We start from the raw sequence: 21,617 nt of genomic DNA on the forward strand, positions 1-21,617 counted from the left end.
TCCTGTGTATTATTTTCTTGAAGGTAATAAATACTCTTTCATAATGTTCCATACTAAGGTTTTTGCTGCTTTGACACAATTAAAAAAGTGCAGGGTACTTGCTTTAGTAAAGCTTAATGCAAATAGTGTGAAGTCTCTTGCTCTTCATAAAGTCGTCTTCAACGCAACCAGAAGTTCTGAAAGAAGCACTGACTGTACAAAATAGGGAGACAGCTGCAGTTACCTTCACAAAGTCAATTCTCTGATGTTGATAAATCACTTCTGGTACAACTAAAAAAAAAAAAATAAAAGTACTGTGTTTTCATAAGATAGTGTGCAAAGAAGTGTAGGCATTGGAAATGTTCACTAGAATTCCTTTGTAAAATGAGTTGATGCTCTTTTTTTCACAGTGAGTCCACTGGCTGTAAACCAAGATGGCAAATGAGTCTGTAAATTGAGACTTTTGCTGTATTTTGTATCAGTTTCCAATACGGTAATGTAAATTGTTGTTTTACCTAAGTAGGTGTTTGAATATACATTTGATAGGTTATGTGACTGACAGCTTCATTAAGGCACATAATGGCTTTATGTCACCTGTTATTTACCCCTTTCTGTACCTAGTTTAACAAAGGGTAGTTATTTTTTTAACCCAAGGTAATGAAGGTTTTTGATAATAAATGTTTTCTTTTCCCCCTGCCCACTTGGACCTATCCCAAAGTGCAAATTATTATGATTAGATGACAACCTTACAGAAAGCCAAATTCCGGGAGAAGGCCTGTCCTGTTTGAAACTGCTTCAGGTTCAGTCCTTGCCATTGACCAGGGTTTGATGACCTATAGATAGTTTTATGTTTGTGGCTTGAACTTCACATCTGAATTATGATGCATTCTGGATTCACTGTTAAAGGTTTGTCTTGTGTGAGGAAATTAACAGCCCCTCTGTTTTGAGCTTGGTTGTTTCATTCTATATAAACTATTAACACTGAGATCATTAATGACTTTTTTCTGTGCCCATCATACCAGTGCTGTTGAAAAGTGAAATACCTTGTACTAGTTGTTCAGTTACAGTTGCATCTAGAAGTTGGAGAAGGGGGATTTCTACTACGATACAGACAGTATAGTTCATTAACACCTTTTTATATAGAATGAGGAAAGGGAGAAATGTTAGAACACTAAAGTTTCAAAGGAGGGAGATTTCCTTAGTGGTAGTCACAATAAACATGTTTGTTGAAGAGAAAAAAGAAACCAAGAGGATACGCATGCCTGATGCCAAAGAACAGCCAGTGTGCCTAACACACTGGAGAAATTGTTTCAGAACAATTCATCCATGGGAAAATATGACCCTTATAATATTACTAAGGTCAGTGAAACCTATGGTGATTTGCTGAGTAAGGGGTTCACTGGGCAAAGGAAAGATGCCTGTGGTGGGATACTTTCCTGGGACCCTCTCTATTTCGGAATTTAAAAACATGAGGAAGAAAACATAATTAGTAGCTGTTTTCTTTCTCCTGTCTTGCACAATCCTGTTGATTATCTATACACAAAATAAAAAATCCATTAGAGAAGCAGGAAGTTTTGTTTTACACATACTGAATAAAAGCAACAAGTACCTCCTCAGTAATTTTTATGTTAATTTCATGCTTATTAAAGCTGCTATGAACTAACCTTGAAGAAATCTGGCTGAATCAAATTCTAGAATTAAGACAAGTCATGGAGTCTCTGCAGGTCATAAAAGGAAAATATTAATTTTGTAAAAGAAGAAATAGCTCTTCATGGAAAAACTCAGATGGGAAGATAATTGGCTGATTAGAAAAGTTACATAAATGGCTCTTTGTATGTGATACAGAGTGTGCAACTGATTAGGAAAAATACTAAAGCTTTGCACAATCTACTGCAGTGTAGGGAGGGATGGTCTGTAAGGATTTTGGGGCTCATTTTCTGAGAGCTGGTGCAAATTTGTTTTGTCTCATTGCTGTCACCTGCAGCCAGTTCAGAGATACAAGAACATTAGAGAAAGAAATAAGACAACTTATCAGTTTCTGACCTCATCTCCTACATAGAAGAAAGAATCTAAAGCAAAATAAAAGAAATAAAAAGCTTGTTGTCTGCAATGACCAGGATTTCACTCAAGGCAACTGTGTGAAAAGTGCAGGATTAACTATTGTGAAAGTTGCCACAGGGAAGGTTACACTGAATAATTAAAGCCTTACCACTTCAATTCTTAGTGTAAATGAAGATATGTTGGTGTTATAATGAGCATATGGACTGTTTTTTGAGGTAATATGGGAGTGGCAGGGTCTGGCTCAGCATGCACAGAAAGGAAATTCAGGAGACTCTTACCTTCTTAAGTGAACCATTGCAGTGGCAGGTCTGTGTAGCTCAAGTAGCACCAGATTCTCCAAGGATTTCTGTTTAAGTAAACAGATTATCCATGTGTTAGCATGATCAGTGTGGGAAAGAGGGCTGGAATCTAGCTTGTAATAGCTATTGCTACCGTGAGTGATATCCACACTGTAAGAGTTCCTGTGGGGAAGTAAAGCTTTTTGCCAGGATTTGGCTCATAATTAGATTAATGAAGATTTTAGCATGTGCTTTCCAACAGACTAAGCCTGTGTCTGTATTTCCAAATTCCAAGGACACTTGAATATTTGCTTCTCTTCTGACTAGCATGGGTATAAACACAATGTCTATTCCTTTCAACAGGTTTTCTTGAGTTTAAATTAAAACTGAACAGGAAGTCAGACCTATTCCCCTTTTGTATTGCTAGTATAAGAAAATTCCCTCTCAGAAAAAAAAAAAAAAAGCTTTTGCAGTGGTGAAAAAACAAGCTGCAAGTATTTTTCTTTAGGAGAATGGTTCAGTTACTGCCCATCAAGCCTCTGTTATCACTGAGGGCCACTGCTGAATTCTTTGTAGACATTTCCACTTTTACAGAAGTTTCCTCGCTTTACTTTATCAGTAAAAGGTCTTGGCTTGGAACCAAGAGAGCCATTTGGATTTAAAATTTGACAGGCTTCAAAATCTCAGTTCAAAATACAGAAACCCATAAATAAAAGATTACATTGTATTTTGAATAGTGATTTTCCTCTAGCTGAGGTAGGGAAGCAGGAGCAGTGCACTGTGCTCTGTAGATTATGCAGCTTCAGGAATGGAAACCATAAAAAGGCCACTAAAAACTAGAATATAGTATTAAAATAAAAAGGAGTGGAAGGAATTTATGCCACACTGTACTAAAAACTGATGTGAACTGCTGGTACCATGAGAAGGTTGCAAAGTTCCCTTGCTATTAAGAAGCTTTTTTTTTGAGACATTGGTATCAGCCCACTGATAAGGTATCACAAAATAACTGCCATCTCCACCCTTTACATCAGCAACTCTGGCTTAGTCAGGCTTGAGAGAATGTAGCAAGTGGGGGGTTTGTCAAGAGATCTTAAAGGGAAAGGTGAGTTACAGGCAACTATGATACTTGATAAGAGGTGAGAAAGAATCCTGTGAAGGTCTTGTTCTGGCCTTTAGATGCCAGGGTTCACCGAGCTGAGATGTGTAAAGGCTGACACTAGGAAATGAGTGTTTACGTATCTCTAGGGTTAGAAACTGGATGGATAAGATGGCTTCCTTTTGACGTGAAAAAACCTGAAAAAGGAGTTGCTATTTTAGACAATGGACAGCTGTTCATTGCTGACCAAAAAAGGTGGGGAAGAAAACACAGAGTCATAGGATATGGTGCAGTTTTCCTCCAGGTTTTCTTCATGAATCAGATAACATTTTCTTCAGATTTTTTTTTTTTTTTTTAAGCAGGAGTATGAAGCAGCTTAACAGTCACATTCATCTGGAGAGTTTCTTTTCCATCATTGTATATGTAAATAGAGAGATATTGTTTTAATGCTAAGTGTTTTCTTTGGTAATCCAGACAAGATTGATGCATGAAATGCAGAACTTTCTAGCCAAGAAGTCTTAAGGGAAAGAACCACGGTCCATGAATAATAAATTTTAGGCAAGACTAAAGAAAAAAGATGCTGTTCTATCACAGGCCAAAAGTTTTCTGTGCTCTGAACAACAGCTGTAAACATAAAGTGTGGCTTCACTCACAGATTTAGGAGATTTAAATTACACAATTTATGCCTGGGACTTTTGAAGCCATGGTATCTGAATCCACCTTCCCCTCCCCCTCAGCAAAATCCTACCTTTTATCTTTGGAATTTTAAAATTATGACTTCCTGCATAATAATGTATAGGAGTCAAACAAAAATCTTGAAGTTGCAGAGCAGTTGTCTAGAAAATAAATATGAAAACTATCTAAACTAAATAGTCTCATGCTGTCTAGCCCTATGTTAATTTTCTTACTGCCTTACACGGTACATTATTGAAAGTCTTCTCCTTTAGGTAATGCCAGGGACAGCCAGCATTCTACATCTTTGTGGGTTACAGTGTCCAAGTGTGTGCCTCAGTGTCCAAGGCACTAGCAACAATAATTGGCCAGGTTTTTGTATAAACTAGATAAGAAACATTTTGGTAGTCTTTCTAATAATAAGAGCTACTTGGTACTGCACTCTTAGTTTTGTTCTTGGTTTGGATTTTGAAACACAGACAAGCTCTTCTGATGGTGTAACTGTGGCTACAAGCCCTGATTCTGTGAACATCTCCATGTACTGTTGGAATGAACTCAGGAAGATGTTTTCTCACGTGCATGAGACACTCCTTTTTGGAAAGCACTCAGGCTGCCTGTTTGGTACTGTCCTCCCTTCCTTGGACTCACAGAGAGGTCTGGTGATAGAGCCTGATGTGCATGGGGCTGGGGGATGACAGCTAGTGCAGTGCCCAGTATAGGCGCCAAATTATTCCCAAGGCAGAGAGCAACCTGGATAACAAGGGATGTGGGAGGGGAGCAACCAACCAGCCAGAGTGACCACTGGGAGGGGAGGACATGAAAGAGGGGTACATCCTTTCCAGTTCCCTCTTTTGTTGCTCTTTCTGCAGAGGGATCTGGTAATGAGTGTGATACTGTGTGTGTTATGTAAGGAAAATTAGCTGTTGTAATGATAGACACTTTGTTGTTTAGGGTTTTTTTCCCCCCAGAATAAGAGTATTGGATCATAAAAATCAGTAGGGAATATTTTAATTGTGTGTGTGTATATATATATGTCTCTAGGACCTTACTCTCTCTTGTCCACCTCAATGTACCTTGGTACTGACTCCATTAATGTCTGAATCCAGATTGAGAAATTCCATCACATTGGCGTTTCCTTATCTACAGAGTTTATGTGCATATTCTGTTCCTTGCCCTTTTTATTTTGTGTTTGGAATTTTTTAATAATCAAATTTAATATCTATCTAAATTGTATTTTGTGGCCTTTTAAAATTTCTCTTACGGTGCTCACCAGAAAAGTTATCCTTGCCTTTTCTAAGTCATTGAAACAGAAATTGTAAATCCTTTATATAATGATTTATTAGGGGTTTTGTGACTTTGGTTAATTGTCACAGTCTCATTTACCTTAGGTGGAGGAATTTTAATGTATAGAGCAGGATGGTTTATTCATTCAAAAATATGTAATGGGAAGTTGCTCTGTGCTGTAGGAAGTCATATAAAATGCACTCTTGGGGGCCCAGCTTTCATACAGTCTCATGTCAGCAGCCAAGAAAGAATATATATAAAGCAAGAACAGAAAACTCTGGGTCACAAACCAGGATTTCCCCTTGTCTTTAGGGTTACTCATGTACCAAAATGACTGGTTTTCCAGCATCGTTTTCAAGATCAATGCTGAGCTGCAACAGATCATCCTGATGAGATGCACAGCACATTAATGAATTGCCCTGTTATATTTGAAGGTGGGATTCAATCCCAGTGAGCCAGGGGTTAGTAGAAGTTTCCTTGAAATCCCAGAATTATGGATTCACAGCGCCCATGAGAAAGGGTCTAGAAGGTGGTCTGGTGTGTAATCATACCCTTCTGATAGAGCTTTGGCTGTTAAGACCTACTGGCTGCAGCCTGTCATTTCAGATGTTCAAGCAAGCCACTTGTGATGGGAAGTGGTTTGTTTTATCTGGTTTTTCAGAGGGGGGAGGAGGGAGAAAGGAAGAGAATAACTTACTTTTTGGTTTGCTGCTTAAATTAAGGTTGTCAGGTGTCTTTAACTGAGAATGGGAAAATCCCTACTGTAGGTGCACATGGTACCATTTGACCCATTTCTCCTAATGCATTTAAAACAAGGTTGTGTTTTCAATGCATCCCATTAGAATAAAGGAAAGCTTTTCTTGTGACAGCTCAATAATTTAAGTGCACTCTGCTAAGTCCTGCAATGACTTTTCAAGTAGAGTGCAGGTGAGCCTTACATCTCCAGGCAAAGCAGTCTGTACTTTCTTTCATTTCCAGAGGAGTAATTATTTCTGACTACTCATATGTTTTCACACATATTTTTCTCATGTTTTTGCCTTGTAACTATGTAGATATTTCTGTAGCCTTTCTTTCTGTCCTCCATGAAACACCTCTGAGCTAGCATTCAGTTTTATCCTGCAGACTTCCTATGAAGTAGTGAAAGGTTACAGGGGAGATTTTATTTGCTTAAAGTCATACAGGAAATCTATGTCCAACCTGGGAATCGAGTACAGTGCTCTGACCTCACCCTTGTGTTTGATGCAATGAAGTATCTTTCTGTTCCACAGTGTGTCATTTCTTTTTGATATTTCCCGTCTTGGTAGCTGATGTCATCTGCTTTTTTCTCTTCAGTTATGCTTTTAGCATAGAAAATAATTTCAGGGAGCAAGAGAAAAAAAGCTTCTGAGAATTCCCATGGATTCTCTTCTACTTAAGGCACGTAAAGATCCCTCTGGCATTATTGGAATTTTCTTGCCTGCTGCTACTGAGAAGTCTTGAGAATTGCATACAAAGAAATAGAAAGGCTGTGTTTAAGTTATGGGAATTTTAACAGTACAGTCTGACTTGAGTCAGAGACACTGTCTCATTTGGGGCCTGATCCTACTGTCATTGCGATTCAGAGGACAAAGATCAAGCCCATAGCTGGCGATCCAGTGACAACAGCCTTTACACAAAACCTTTAAAGGGACTCTTTGTGTTCAATAGGCCCTGGAAAATTGAGTCCCAGTTGTAAGCACAGAAGTCAGATAGAATTGGTAAAGTTGCCAGGGCGTCTAATAAACCCAAGGAGAGAACATAGCAAGCTTCATGTGTTGAAGATAATGTTTCAGATATGCTTTGGGCACATCATGTCCCTGAAGAGGCACCTTGAGGGCCTGATCCTAATGACTTCATCGATTTGAATTGAATCCACTGCACATATGATCTGCCCATGGGAACAACCAAGCCAGCATTTTTTGCTTGCCTATAGGAAGAAACAGTGCTGTAGGGTAAACAGCATCACATAGGTACTTGGAAGGAAGAGCTGATCAGGGAACTAGAATAAAACTGAGGTGGGTTATTTGCCTTACTCAATTTTGAAGCCAGAAGCAATCACTGACTTCACTTGAGGTGAAATCTAGAGGCTGTGACTTTTTTCTTTTTTCTTTTATTTGGATTTGTATAGAGGTGACTTTAAAAGTCTCTTCCCTATAATGTAAATCAGAGCTTCAGACTGTTCTAATGAAAAAATTGAAAGCCTTTCATGCGCCTGAAACAAAGAATGTCTTATTTACAAATTGGCTGCTTTGTGCTGGAAGGCTGCATATGAAATAGTAAAACTCAGTATTTATTCTCAACAAGTTTTTGCATATTTCTTTCCTATTCTCTTGCAAATATTATTGGTAATTTTCTGTAGCAAGCATAAGAAGCATAGATATTAAATACACATTTTTCAAAAAACCCCAATAAAATATTGAAGAAATTAATATATGCAAATGTATCTGTGTAATTACTTTGCAGGTAGCATTTAGTAATAATGTCCATCAAATCATTTGGGAATTTTGGCTCTATGTACAGACACAGCAGAGCAAGGACTTCCACTGAAATCAGTTGCACTGCAGAGATAGACAGCAGGCAGGACTTCATCCTCCTCTGGAAATTGTGGTCTTGTATGCAAAGATTTTATGTAGATTTTGCTTGACTTGTAAATCAAATAAGATACTCACCAGCTGCTGCTCTTCATATTATAATCAGCAGCTTTTAAAAGGAATTCCATAAAAGAAAAAGTCCAAAACTGTAATTATCTCATAGAAAATCAGAATTTTTGTCTCATGAGAACAGATTATTTTCCATTGAAAATGATTACATTTGCACACAATGATTATAATTCACATGAAGAAATGAATTTACACTTATGCATTCAGCTGTACCTGTCACAGCCTTTTTATTCCATTCCCAGGTCTCTAATGAGTCTGGAGCTATATTTTTTTTGAAAAAAGTTTCTTAGCGTAGATGAAAAAATTTAAAATAGGTCCTAGTGTTGGGCATCAAACACCTATTTCAAGTTCCACTGGACTTTCCTTTGATTGTTTTAGAAATCAATGATTTGTGGTTGTAATTGAAAGTCTTAGGTAAATTTAGAAAACAGAGGAGTGACAGGGATTTTTTTAGAAGCAGCAAGTTTTTTTCTCTGTTATTTTGAGCTCTGAATTTGGGAGTGTATATTTATATGTAAAATATCCTATCTATATGTGAAAATTATGTTGGCTGTATTATTTGTGCCATACACCCATGATGGTAGTTTAATACCACTGATTTCATCATATGTAGAGGAGTAGTTAAAGGCTGAGGAGAACCTAGATCAAGGTGAATTTTTCAATCACTTCCTTCTGTGAGTACAGAGTAATGCCTATACATTAACTGATAAAGATAAAATTCGTATATTGTTGCACAGCTTAGGTTTTTATGCAACTCTAATGAAAAGAATAAATAACCTAAAGTTGTATCTTGGCTGCAGTGTTTTGTTGTGTTTTGTTTGTTTCAAGCTCAGTCTTACTATGCAAGATCTTAGGCTCAGCAGTACTCTTCAAATTATTCTCTGGATTATTTTAAGCCACATTTATGTAAGACAAAAGAAAAGTGCTCTTTGCTTCAGTTTGGTTCTGTGCTTCAGTTGTTACTCTTATGCTGTAACATTACTTACTTGTTAACCTGTGGAAAAAATGTGGACATTTGTCACTTCTTCCATTTGGAAGTTCATCCTTTGCTGTGTTTTTTGCTTGGTTTGGCTTTCCCCCCCTCCTTTTGAAGTCTTATTTGCTGGCTCAAATCCTGAGCTCTGTTTTGGCAGCTCTTTGTACCATATGCACCCTATGCCAACCCCTGGTACAAGACTTTCCCCATATCTACGCTGGCAGAATATCCACCTAATAATTTGCTCCTTTTGTATTTTCTTTCTTTTTTTTTTTTTTTTTATATTCATGCTAAGGGCAGCCTATAACTGAGGTGTCATAAATGTTTCAACTTCTTGAAACGCATAAATAATTCTTATATTTCACAATTCTGTTTAAAGAGCTTTTTTGGGAAGATAATCAGACTTTATGATATCTTAAGCCATGGACAGGAGTATTGTATGTTTGGCTAATGACTGAATATGATGTATTTTTACTTAGAGAAGAACAAATTTTCTCATTTAGAAAAATTAAAATCTGAAAAAGAAGCAAACAAATAAACCACACCTCATACCACCCTGCCTGCAAAACTGCAAACCTATAAACACTCCTTATGATAATTGTTTTCTCGGTCTGTTTGTTTTGCAAATTTCCTTTTCAAAACTTATGAAGAACATTAATTATCTCACAGGTTAAAAAGTAAAAACAGATAAGTATTTTCAATTTACGCTGCTTAAAAACCCTTTCTTTTATAATTTCTTGGTTTTAATGAGATGAAAAGGGGTATTTTGAGAAATTAATTTTAAAGAGGAAAATATTTACACTTAATTGTCTAAAGGTTTTGCTGGTACACTTGTGTTTTGAGGTAGTATGTTGTGGATGTAAATTACCATAGAGAGTTGAGCGTGCTATTTATCTTCTGGGGGGAAAAAAAAATACCTGCTATTTAGCAATGTAGCAATAATGATAGATTATGAAAGCGTCTTGAAGAAAAACAAAGTACATGGACTATATTTTGGGGGTTTTTTTGGGGGTGGGGAGATGTGAATATCTCTTCTTTTATACATTGTGTGTGCTGACACTGTTTGTGAGACACTTAAACTAGATTTCTTGTATCTGCCCTGGGAGACTTCCAGCATGTAGAGCCAGGGTTTTGGGTTTTTTGAAAAATCATGGCAGAGGTATCATTGGAAGATGATAAAAAATATAGTTTGTTACTGAAAGGATATGTTTTATTTTGTGAACCTGTGACCATGAGAAATCTATTCAGATAAATATGAATAGAACTCACAGGCAAAGAATATTTTCAGGAAATTTTTTTCAACCTTATTTTGCTGAAAAGTTAATCTTTCCTTAAAATGTTTGCAGTAATGATAGCTTAATCCAGGTTTTCTTGGAGTTCTGTTGGTATGTTTCTTCCAAACAGTTCTATCAATAAGCATTTGCTAGTAAATTGCTGATGGAACGCTTTTTAGCAATGGCAAGAGCAATTAGAGAATGAGGATCTTTTTTTTTTCTCTTAATTCTTAGAAACTCTTATAGGTAATGTCAAAGAAGTTTATTTTTCCTGAATCTAATGATTAACTATAAACCTATAGAAACAGCAAGGCCTACCTAAGGGATTGACAATTAGTGAACTGTACACAGGCTTGAACAGATGGAAGCAGTTACAGCTGAACTGGGTGCAAGAGAAACTAAACTAAGTGAATACACTCCCCGAAAGACTGCTAGATATAAAATGCTCCACCTGTAAAGTATGTAATAAAATATTTACAGAATTCCACAAGATCATTCAAAGCTTACTATAAAAAAGGAGGAGGGAATCTAGCCTGCCTTTTGCCAAATTTGCTGCTGATAGCAAGGAAGGGAACTCCATTTTCCTTTCCATTTTCAGAAGGGAACGTGCTCTGAGTCACAGGGTGCTATAAGGCAAACCTCCTCCTGGAAGAGAGACAAAGAGCATTCCTGACAAGTGAGAGCAGTTGCCAAGGAAAAAGGCTACACAAAGACTGGAAGTCCCTTACCTGGCTCCGTTGCATAGTATAATGGTGGAGAAACCTTCATGCATTTACTTGCTATTAAAAAAACCGTGAAGTTGAACAAAGAATGTCTTAAAATCTGTGGAAACATAGCCAGTGAGCTGGCACTGAGTAATCTTACTGCCTTTGCCAAACCAAGCATTTCCTATCTGATAGATTAAATTCTAAAAGATAAATGCTAAGCACTAATATTAAAGTGCAGTGGCCTAAAAATATCAGGCATTGGTTAGAACCAAACCAGATTGTTCTTACCTGCAAAGAGATGTTTTTCTGAGTCAGGTGTTTTAGGAATGCTGCTCCTTTCACTTACAATGAAATTCATATTCCTAAATTGCTTAGGTTCCCTCTTTCACATATACAAACTAACGTTTCATTCTCTTCATACTACTATACATAGTACGTGTTGTGCAGGTTATTACTGGTGGTGTATTTTGGAGTGTAGCCTCTGTGGACTCTATTTTGATGTGAGCCAGGGTGATCAGATAAAAAAGCATGCATGATCAGGGTAGCTGGTAGTGAAAGACAGATATTGTGGCTATGTCATAGTCTTCTGAGAAGTGCTGCATCAAGGAGATTAAGGAAGATAATAAAGGGGAACATGGGTGGACAAGAGGAATGCCCTCTTGCAGGGTATGGCATAAGCCTATGTATTTTTAACCTTTTGTGTCAAATAGTGTTTTCAAACTATAGGGTGATGACAGCTGGAGTATGACTCTGAAGTAATGTTCATGTTTCTTCCTCCCCCTCTCAAGTGCTGTGATGAGAATTAAACTAAGTTCCCTAAAATTTAGCAAGAATTTTTAATGGAATCTTAAGGCCAAAGAGAAATCATAAGGAGAACTATCTCCTTAAATCTGGGAGTTTGCCTTAATTTTCAAGAGCTTTAGGGCCTAAAAATTCAAGACACTGAAACATATACCCACAGGATACTTCTATCTTAGATCAACAAGAATGAACCTAATCAATAACTCTGAGAATCTTGTTTTGAAAGTGTTCTGTCAAGTGATGCATTGGAAAGCTACTGGTCACATTCAACTCAATAATGATTTTAGAGCAAAAGAAGCAACAGGAAGGAATAATACTGAAGGAAAAAAAAAAAAAAAAAAAGAGATCCTACGATGTCCATTTTTGTTTCTGACATATTATTTTGTACAAGCTGTGCTCAGAAAATGCCTGCTGTCTCTCTAGGCAGGTAGATAACAGTGCCAGTCAAATCAAACTATCCTGGTTTCAAGTTTCTGGTGGACACCTCCCTGTGCATCAAGTGACAGACCCTGCACTGAGTTGAGCAGCGCAGTGGTACAAGCCAGTCAAGGCTAAGGCCCAATCTTACAATCAATGGGAGTGTTGTCTAAGAACTGCAGAATCTGGCCTGTCTCCAAGTTTTTACAGGTCAAATAACATAAGGGAATATTTTAGTCTGAACCACTTCCTGAATTCCCAGTGAAGAATGTAGAGTCAAAATATAATGAATGGTGACTGCATTCTACTCTAAACAATAGCTGCTATTTACCAAACAGTGTGTAGTGTGTAAATTAAATGTGAGATTTCCCGGTCTTTTGACTTCTTAGAAACTTTTCCTTCTTAACACTTGGAATGACTACAGAATTTCCTAGAAAAGCATATGGATAGAGTACTGAAGGATTTTGGGGATGTTAGACTTCCTTGCAAACCAGGTTTTTGTATAATTTGAATACAACTCATACAGAGCATACATGGACATTAGCCATTCTGTTTTACTCAAAATCAGACTTTTCAGTTTAAAACAAACACTTCATCAGAATGTTGTTGTTTGTTTTTAACACCTTCACAATCATTACTAGTAGACATTTTTTTTCTCACTGGAAAAAAAAAAAATGCTATGAAAGGACAGCACTGTCATTCACGTGGAAGTCCATTACATCTCCATAGCATCAAACTCACGTTTACCAACTTTGGTTAAAACAGTGTCATGGTTTATAGCGTTTTATCTATTTTATGAAAGCAATGAGGGGATGCACTAGGAATTTTATTTACAGAAAGATTTGTGTGACGTCCTTTACTTTGTATTGGCTTCATCAAGATAGTATCAAGACCATGACACATTGTTCCAATTAATCAGAAAACTGTTCAATAGTATTGGTTGGAAACATTCTCCAAGAACTGAGCAATAAGTTGCCATAACTGCTGTCATCTCCATGGTCCTTCCTCACTTTCTTGGTGGGTGAGGTGACAGGTGAAATCTCTCTTTAGTCTTTTTGTATCTACTCTGCCTCAAAACTGGAGATGCTGGAGAGAACTCTGGGATCTAGCATAAAGTATTATTTATCTCACTTCCTAAACATGAGGTATGTTAAATTGTTAGTCTTGCAGTTTGTACATCCCGTGGAAAATGAAAAATATATATGTTGAGTTAAGAGTTGTGTGTATCACTGCACAGTGCTGTAAATTTTAGAAGTAGTGAAAGTGGCTATATCAGCCCTTTACAGGCAGAGCTCCAGGCCAGCTTTGTACAAGCCATGAGAAAAGGCTAATTTAAGTAATTACTGAATGTGTATTTCTAAGCGTGTGTAAAATATTACACAAAAGCATATAAGTCCCAGTTCAGCAGTTGCTTAATTTCAAGCAAGGAATAACAATTGCATTAAGGATTTACTCATGTACTTAAAGATGAGCATGTGTTTAAGTACCTTGCTGAATCAGAAACACAGTAATGAATTTTAGCTGCCATACTCTTTTTGTGGTTTTGGACTGCAAAGAGGAATACCCAAAAAAGATCAGATATCCATATCCTACAGGAACAAATGAATGCAAAGGAATACCAGTGTCATCTTGGACTTTAAGTGGGGAAAAAATTGAGCTGTAGATCCAACATTTTAGATCACTGTAAAGGGATTTGAAACAAAAAACATACAGGAGACATGCTTTGCCTGTAGTGGTATAAAGCTGACACTATCCATAACCTTTCTGCAACAATTCAACTCAATTACTACGAACTAATGTGATTCTGAGCTGAGCCAGTTAATATTAATTTTCTTCTTGCTGTTTTCTCAGTAGTGATGCATGCATTTTACTGAGCCTTTGGGATTTATCATCAAGTCAGGAGGTGCAATTATTTCTAGAGAAGGCTGGAACCTGTCTCTGCTAATTCTGTTCAATGTTTGTATTTGCCTGCTGGCAGTCTAGTGGGTTGTGGGTTATAATCCAGTATACTTACCCTGTAGCTGTTATTCACATGACCAATCCCTCCGGTTTCAATGACGTTGCTTAGAATAAGAAACACTCTGCACCATGTTGAAGTGTCTCATGACTTATTGCAGTTGTCAGTATTACTCACTGCAACAAAAGGTAAAAGAAGCTGCAGTGAGGCGTTGGGTCCTTGCAAGCTGTTTTTTTTTTTGTTTTTCCACATTTTACATTTAGAAATGCTGAAGTCTCCAGCACTGCTATTGGATAGAGGTGACTAAACACGGTTGCTTTCAGGAGGTTTCAAACCTCATGCAGGGAGGTCCAGGGAGCAGTGTAGAAAGAGCATAACCAACACCTGTATGGATCTGGGTCTGCTTTCATGTGTAGGCTAAGGGAAGCGTCGGTGAAAGAGCTACTGCACGTTTAGACGAAAGGTAGTTTTTCTCCTTCTGACTTGAATAAAACCTTTCAATAGTACAGCTCTTTAAGAGGAACTCCTTGAGTGATGCAGCTGAACTGCCCACAGTTGGTACAGGCACCAGTTCTGGTGGAGCAGACAGCAAGCCACCTTGTGCATATGTCCATGAAGAGCCATTCATTGGAGTTTAACCCCCAGTACTTGCATACGTATGTATGTTTCATGTACAAAGCTGGTTTATAAGTACATGTTGGTACTTACAGACTGCAGCATGAGTTACTTCAATGTAGCTTGGCTTTGGACTGTAATTTGATTTTTGTAAGGCAAGCATGGTTCCAGTTGTGCTAGACATCTACAAAAGGCCACTGCATTATGGCTGAGCTGCTCAGAAAATACTATGATTTCTGTATTAAGAAATAAAATGGCAATTTAAAAGAATTTTAGCTGGAAACAAAAAAACTAGGACTGTTTCTTCAGTCTGTGACAACTGCAGGCATTTTCAGGTGCCAAAACCACTAGAAGTTTGGAGGAAAACCACTTCAAGCAAAAGAGAAACATAACAATAGCAAACTTTTTCAAATAAAAGATGAATAATTTATCTGGGAGGAAAGCAGACTCCTTCTGCAATGCATAGGAAAAGGAAGAAAAGAAAGATCAGCTTGCTCAAAAAACAATTTTCTGATAAGGTGAAGTTTAGGAAGAGTATCTAAGCAGCCTAGTAACAATTGTGAATACTGCTGCTCCCTAGACACTTGCAAAGGCAGTTTGGGCTAGATAGCATATGGAGTAATTAAAGAGCAGTTATATGGTGTCCGGGCATCCCAGCTTTATAGAGCTGGCAAAAATGCATTGGCAGGGAGACAAATCTCTTTCCCTCCCTCTTGATCTTTCATCCCTTTTTACTCAATGATGAAGAGGGGTAGGACCTGAGTATCTCCCTCTGTAACCTCTCTTTCAGACATTTTCGACTAAATTAGGGTTTTATTGGCACTTGCCATATGAGACGTTTACCCACAAAATGATATCCAAGAAGGCCTTATGCTTCTTTCTGAAAACTTTTTAGAAATTTTCCTTTAAAAAACTTAAAGGAATATATAGACTTCAAATGGGATCCTCAAAGTGGATTTAGTTCTCAGTACTTTCGATGGAACTGGTTTGTAGGTGGATCTTGTATTTAATATTTTGGATTTAGACTGCAGCTTTCCTCTCAAGTCTTGTGTGTGAACGTTCAGAAAACACAACACAGAGACAATCGTGTAAGGTGTACCTTTTAAGTACACATGTGGACCCAAACTGCTGCTTCACTGATTATTTGAATCAGCCATAGGGATGTCATGACAGAGCTCTTTAAATGTCTCACTTTAGGTCTTAGTATAGGCATCCAGAGACTTGGTAGAAAACCCTGAGATACTGTATTGGTGCATGTGTATTGGGGCAGGCACAGATACACGATGATTTGTCTAACATAATAGACATGGTAGATGATTTGTCTAACATAGCTCAGTTAAAAGGAACATACGAGTGTAAGTGGGAACACAGTTTCTCTCTCTTTCCGATTCTTTTTTTATATGTGGTCAGCTAAATATATTATAAAATACCCAACTTTTAAAGGCTGGTTGTTTTTTTTTCCTCCTCATATTAGACTTCATCTGCTTATGTAGCTAATTCTTTTGGAAGGAATCTGCCCCCACTAAACTTTATAGGTCATTTGATGCAGATTTGCTACCTCAGAGATGTATAACAAGATGGAAGATTTTGTATCTTTTAACTGTTTTCTTACTTTGAGGTATGAGTTTCAGTTTCTTGTTTTGCAGTAGACTACAAACAGAACAGTATTTCTTTAGATTCTGAATGCGGCATATCTCTATTGCCACGGTCTCCATGCCAATTTTCTGTCTGCTGACCTCAGCTAACTTTCCTGAAGTATCTATCAAACAACTTATCCGAAGAACAGATTATTCAGTATATGCAATGTTACTTAAGATCTTTGATGCCTAATCAGCACAAGTAGTTCTAAACCTTTTCTGTGATATTAGCTTTTAAGCTCCTAGTTTCTTGTCAGAAATTGTTTCAATTAATACACTAGGTATGAGCAGGGGTTAAAATGGTCTAGACTGTCAGAATTTGTTCTTGAATTCAGAGTAGTTAGATCAGCATTTTTCTTTAGTGTTTTCCTTGGTCGTTATATGCACACTCAAAATCAGTCCTGGTGCTAACTACTGGCATAGTTGGGTGCAGGAGGGAGCACGTAGCCTGGATCTTGCTGTCCCTTGGGCTCCACTCCATGGCATTGGTGCAAGCCAAAGCACTCAGTTGCTGGTAGTGCTCTGTAATCCCACCATCACAACTATAAAGGAGGACTGGATTAGTTTTAAGTCACTGGGGAGAAAAAATCCTCAGACCAGGTACTTCCACTGGATGACAAGAGTAGTGAGGCAGGCTGTCTGATGTCCTAGGGAGATGGGTACAAAGCAGTACCTGTAAAAATGTAATAGTTGGCTGGATATATTTGAGCACATAGCTGCACACCTCCAGGTGCTGTTACTTTGGATTATGCTGCAACAAGGGCATGCCTCCAGTTATTTCAGTCTTCTTCTTTGAGTCTTCTTCAAATATTTGTAATCCACTCCCAATTTGGATTGAAAACCAAAGTTTTTCAAAAGCCCAGAGAATCTACCTTAGCATGTAAATTCTGCAGGCTTCATATGTCGTATTGGTAGAACATTTGCAGTGTATTGGTCTGTCACGAGGTGGATTTACTGAGGATTTCCATTAGTGGTTTTTGGACGTCTTTTGGATACATTAGAGACACTACTCCTTTTCCACAGAAGTGCAGAGATGTTTAATTAGGGTAATAATAGCACTGTATTTCCTCCTTCCACAGAACACCACTCAATAAAGGGAACAACTCTTAGTCTGCTGGCATCAACACTTATTCTTTCCTCTCTCTTTTGCTCTATAATAACAACAATGTTTTTGCAAAGGTCTAGTAGTCTATTGAAGTTTAACCTAAAACCTGTTACTAATCTGTGATAGCTGTTTGGACAGGTGAGTTTCTAGAGATATAGGCATTACTATTTGAGAACTTATATTAATGGTCATATCCATCATACACTGTAAGATTTAGAGGGGGGACAAAAAAGTATCTTGATTCGACTTCTATGTGGCAATTGTCCTGATTTGGTCTGACTTTGTGGTGTAGAGTTGCAGGCATCATAACCTTTACGCTCTAGACTGCTGTGATCAGTAGTTAGCACCTGGATTGCTCTGCCTTAGGTCCTCATGAGAATGCATCAATCAACATTGCCCAGCAGTTAGTTAGATCACCTCCAAAATACCACTGTCACCAAAATCATCTTCCTTCCTTCCTGCAATGCTTGCAACACAGTGTTACAGCTCACTGTTGTCGAGATCTTTGAGCTTTATACTTATCACACTGTTATGTAGAATCGGAAATATGCCTAGCTTGTGCTGCAGTCTTTTTACAAATTAAAAACAGATTGTGATGTGGGAAGTACTTTTTTTTATAGCAAGTACAAAAAGGTATTTTTAGCAGAGGGCTGTATGGAGCATAAAAGAGCAGTAATGTGACTATATGTATATCTGTGCTTAAAATAGAAAGGGTACAGAGACTGAAATACTGCTTGACAATCACTTACAAGAGTGTGTTGTTCAATCATTCATTAAATCCTATCCTGCTCCTCAGAGCAGGTATAACTCTTATATTACAGAAGTGGAAGTTGAAGGTAATTTAAATGACTTTCCCAAAGCCGTTTTGGGAACAGGTACTACACTGACTGCTCTGCATTAAGGGTACAGAGTTCAGCCAGAGAACTAGATGTTTGGAAGTTTGTCCTCAATTATTTTACCTTTCTGTTATCTGCTTCTTTGCAGTCAGTGCCAGGCTTTAGGTTCCTTGAATCTGTCTTAGCGCCAGTTTTTAGACTCATTGAGTCTCCCTCGTGCAAATGGTGGCCAGCATAGAGACAGATTAGGTCCTGGGTGCTTTGAGAGGTATACTCTGTCTAAAATAAAATTCAAATTTAATAATATAATAAATTGCATCCACTGCTGTAATGACAGCAGAACTGAGAAAGAAAATATTATGATTGGATTTCTTGTCTGCCTCCCAGGATCTTCCTTCAGTAAAGAGACTATAAAAAGATGGGGTTTTGACACACATTGCTGAACAGAAGTTTCAGGGTAGCCATAAGTGTTTTATGTGTCTTCTCATGAGAAACGTTGTTATAGAAAGTCCAAATGTATGATCCACATATATAATGTCCATTTCGGTAGGCGTGGCTAGGAATGTCAATTTCACATGCTCCACTGCACTGATGCTTATTTGAGAATGACTTTTATACTGACTGGAGGTCACTAGCTAATGGGTGTTGGCCTCAGGCTGGAAGTATAAAACTGGGTCTAGGTGTTTTGACCTGACCAAGATGTGGTTTTCTGTGCCTTAAGTAGTGCATTTTTAAAATCAAGAACTGTGCTTTATATTCACACAGGAACTTGAAATCTGGTTAGCTGGAAGCCCTGCATTATTTTCAGATGCTTGGATGTCAGCCACTGCAGTTACATAAATGCAAAATATTATTGAACTGGGTAGTAGGTGTCCTTCCTTCCTTAGGAATTGCCCCACTTAAAACCTCAGTTCCTGTCCCTTCCCAAAAGTTCTTTTTAATCTTGTTTTTTTTAAGCTATGACTCAGTTCCCCTGCCATCTCCTTTTCTAGGTTGAATCCAAAGTTGTCCATTTATTTCCCCTACATGGTGTGAGGCAGTGGATATGATGTATTCTTGTTTACAGTATGCTAAAGCAGAATATTTTTGAGATGTTTACAGGTACTTCCTGCCCCAGAGGAAGAATATAGGATTTTCATCCTCCTCAGCAGCAGTGCTTTGGCCTTACTGGAGCCAAGGAACTCAAGCTGTGTGATCTCTCCCTTCCTGTTTCTTTTGCTTGACGCAACGTATTAGAGTTGTTTGATGTCTAGAGTGAAGGATACAGAAACTCCAGCTTGCTAAATTCACCACTTATTTCCTTTATTATGTTCCCTACTAGGAAGCTGTAAGAATTAACCATTTTTTAAATTTTTTTTTTTTTTTTTTTTGCAAGTGAACTGTAGTCCAAGATACATTTGAAATACTTAGCAGATTTTTTTCTCTGGTATCAGGAAAGCTGGATTACCCCTCTGAAGACTTTTTTTCTCACCTTATGCTTTTATGCCAGTTTGGGATAACTAAATATTTTCAAACACTTTTTGCATCTTTTAATCCAGCTGGCCGTTCCTTGAACCCTTTCACAGGTGAGCACTAAGTGGAAGTGGCACCTGAAAAATACTTAAATACTCTGGAATTTCACCTCTTGTATTTATTTTCTACTTGATTTACTTCCTTGCAGAAGAAGAGTTCTGTCTCTGTATTTTCCACGAGTTTATCTGAGCCCTTTACAGACGCTGTATTAATCTGTCTCTGTCTACCATTATTGTGTAGTGCTCTGGGCCAATATTAATCCCTGTTCTACTTTGATCCTGCCCCACCCAGCAGATTCTCCATCTCAGCCAAAGAGCCCATGAATGCAAGTAGCAGGATGTGGCTTTCTAAGTACTGAGATCTTTGTGCCAAAATGCTCCATGCTAATTGCAAATATTCTCATTATCACTGCTGTCATCATTTGCCATCTGTGGCCATAGGCATCTTTGGGATAACTCAACATAATTCCTTCTTTAAGTGGAAGGTTGAAATTTCAGGTTAAGAATAAGCAACAAAGTAGTTATATAAAATTGAAGAATTAGCGTATGAGTCGGATTGCACATTTTTAATCTCATCCCGCAGCAATGGTCTATGAAGACCAAACCTGTTTTCTTCCTGATGTTTGACGCTCTTTTGCATGTAACAAAAAGCTGAAAGCTCCATGTGTATTTCCAGGTTCCTTCCCTTGAAGCAGCAGGGTTAATATCTCTCAGGAAAGTCTCTATAAATCTATATGATACAAAATAGATCAGTACTTCAGCAAAAATTCAGCTTATATCTTTGTATTAATATGTACATTGGCTGTAGGAATGGGATGCTTCAGACTAGCACTGTCAGTGTAAACACTGCTTATTAGTAATTTGTATGTGGTATAGAAACAGTGTGTGTAGCACAGCTTTGTGGAAGAAAGGTTGGCTTGTTGCACTCTGCCAGGGTGACATTTGCATGACATGCCAACTGCTTTTATTGCAAGAATAATATAATAGATTACTTGTTTGTTTGACTGCCTCAACAGTATCTTACCTTGTGGTAAGTTTGGGCCAAGCTTTTAAATAATGTTTCCATTATATTTTAGGGTCCTGAAACATTCTGTGCTGCATGTTTTCTGATTTTTTTTACTTATCTCAATTATAAAATAGATTGGTTTGACATTTCCAGAACGACATTTCTAAACCCAGACAGAAAAATAATAGAAAATATTTGATACTGTTTCTTGGATGGAGATCTACTGCATGAGCTCGAATACTTATATGGGTGTGATTTTGGTCCAGATTCTTTTGGCACTAATATTGAAATAATTTGGATTGTTCTACTTATGTATTCTAAATGATGCATCCTTTCCTTCAAATCTGAGTGCTTCATGCCTTTTTTGTTTTCACAGATCTGACCTTCTATCCAGGCTAGTTCATGTTCCAGCTTGATATTAAAGCAGACATTTTAAGTATATTTTCCATGCTACTAAGAAGAAATTGATAGTGATTATAGCTGATGTAAATAAATTACTTAGGCTTTATCTTTCTTCCTGTGATCCTGTATTACTGTTTGCCATACGATATTGCTGTAGAGCCCATATCATAAGCTGTTTAACCCACTTTCAGATTTTATTTCCACCAGCTTCTTCAATCACATGGTGTCTGCATAAAGTTATTAGGAGGAAGGAGTCTGGATAACTCAGAACGAGTTTTGGAAGCTCTTGAACTTTTCTTTTACCAAGTCTCACATCAGTCCTGCT

This window comes from Apus apus, chromosome 3 (assembly GCF_020740795.1).
Source record: "Apus apus isolate bApuApu2 chromosome 3, bApuApu2.pri.cur, whole genome shotgun sequence".
NCBI lineage: Eukaryota > Metazoa > Chordata > Aves > Apodiformes > Apodidae > Apus > Apus apus.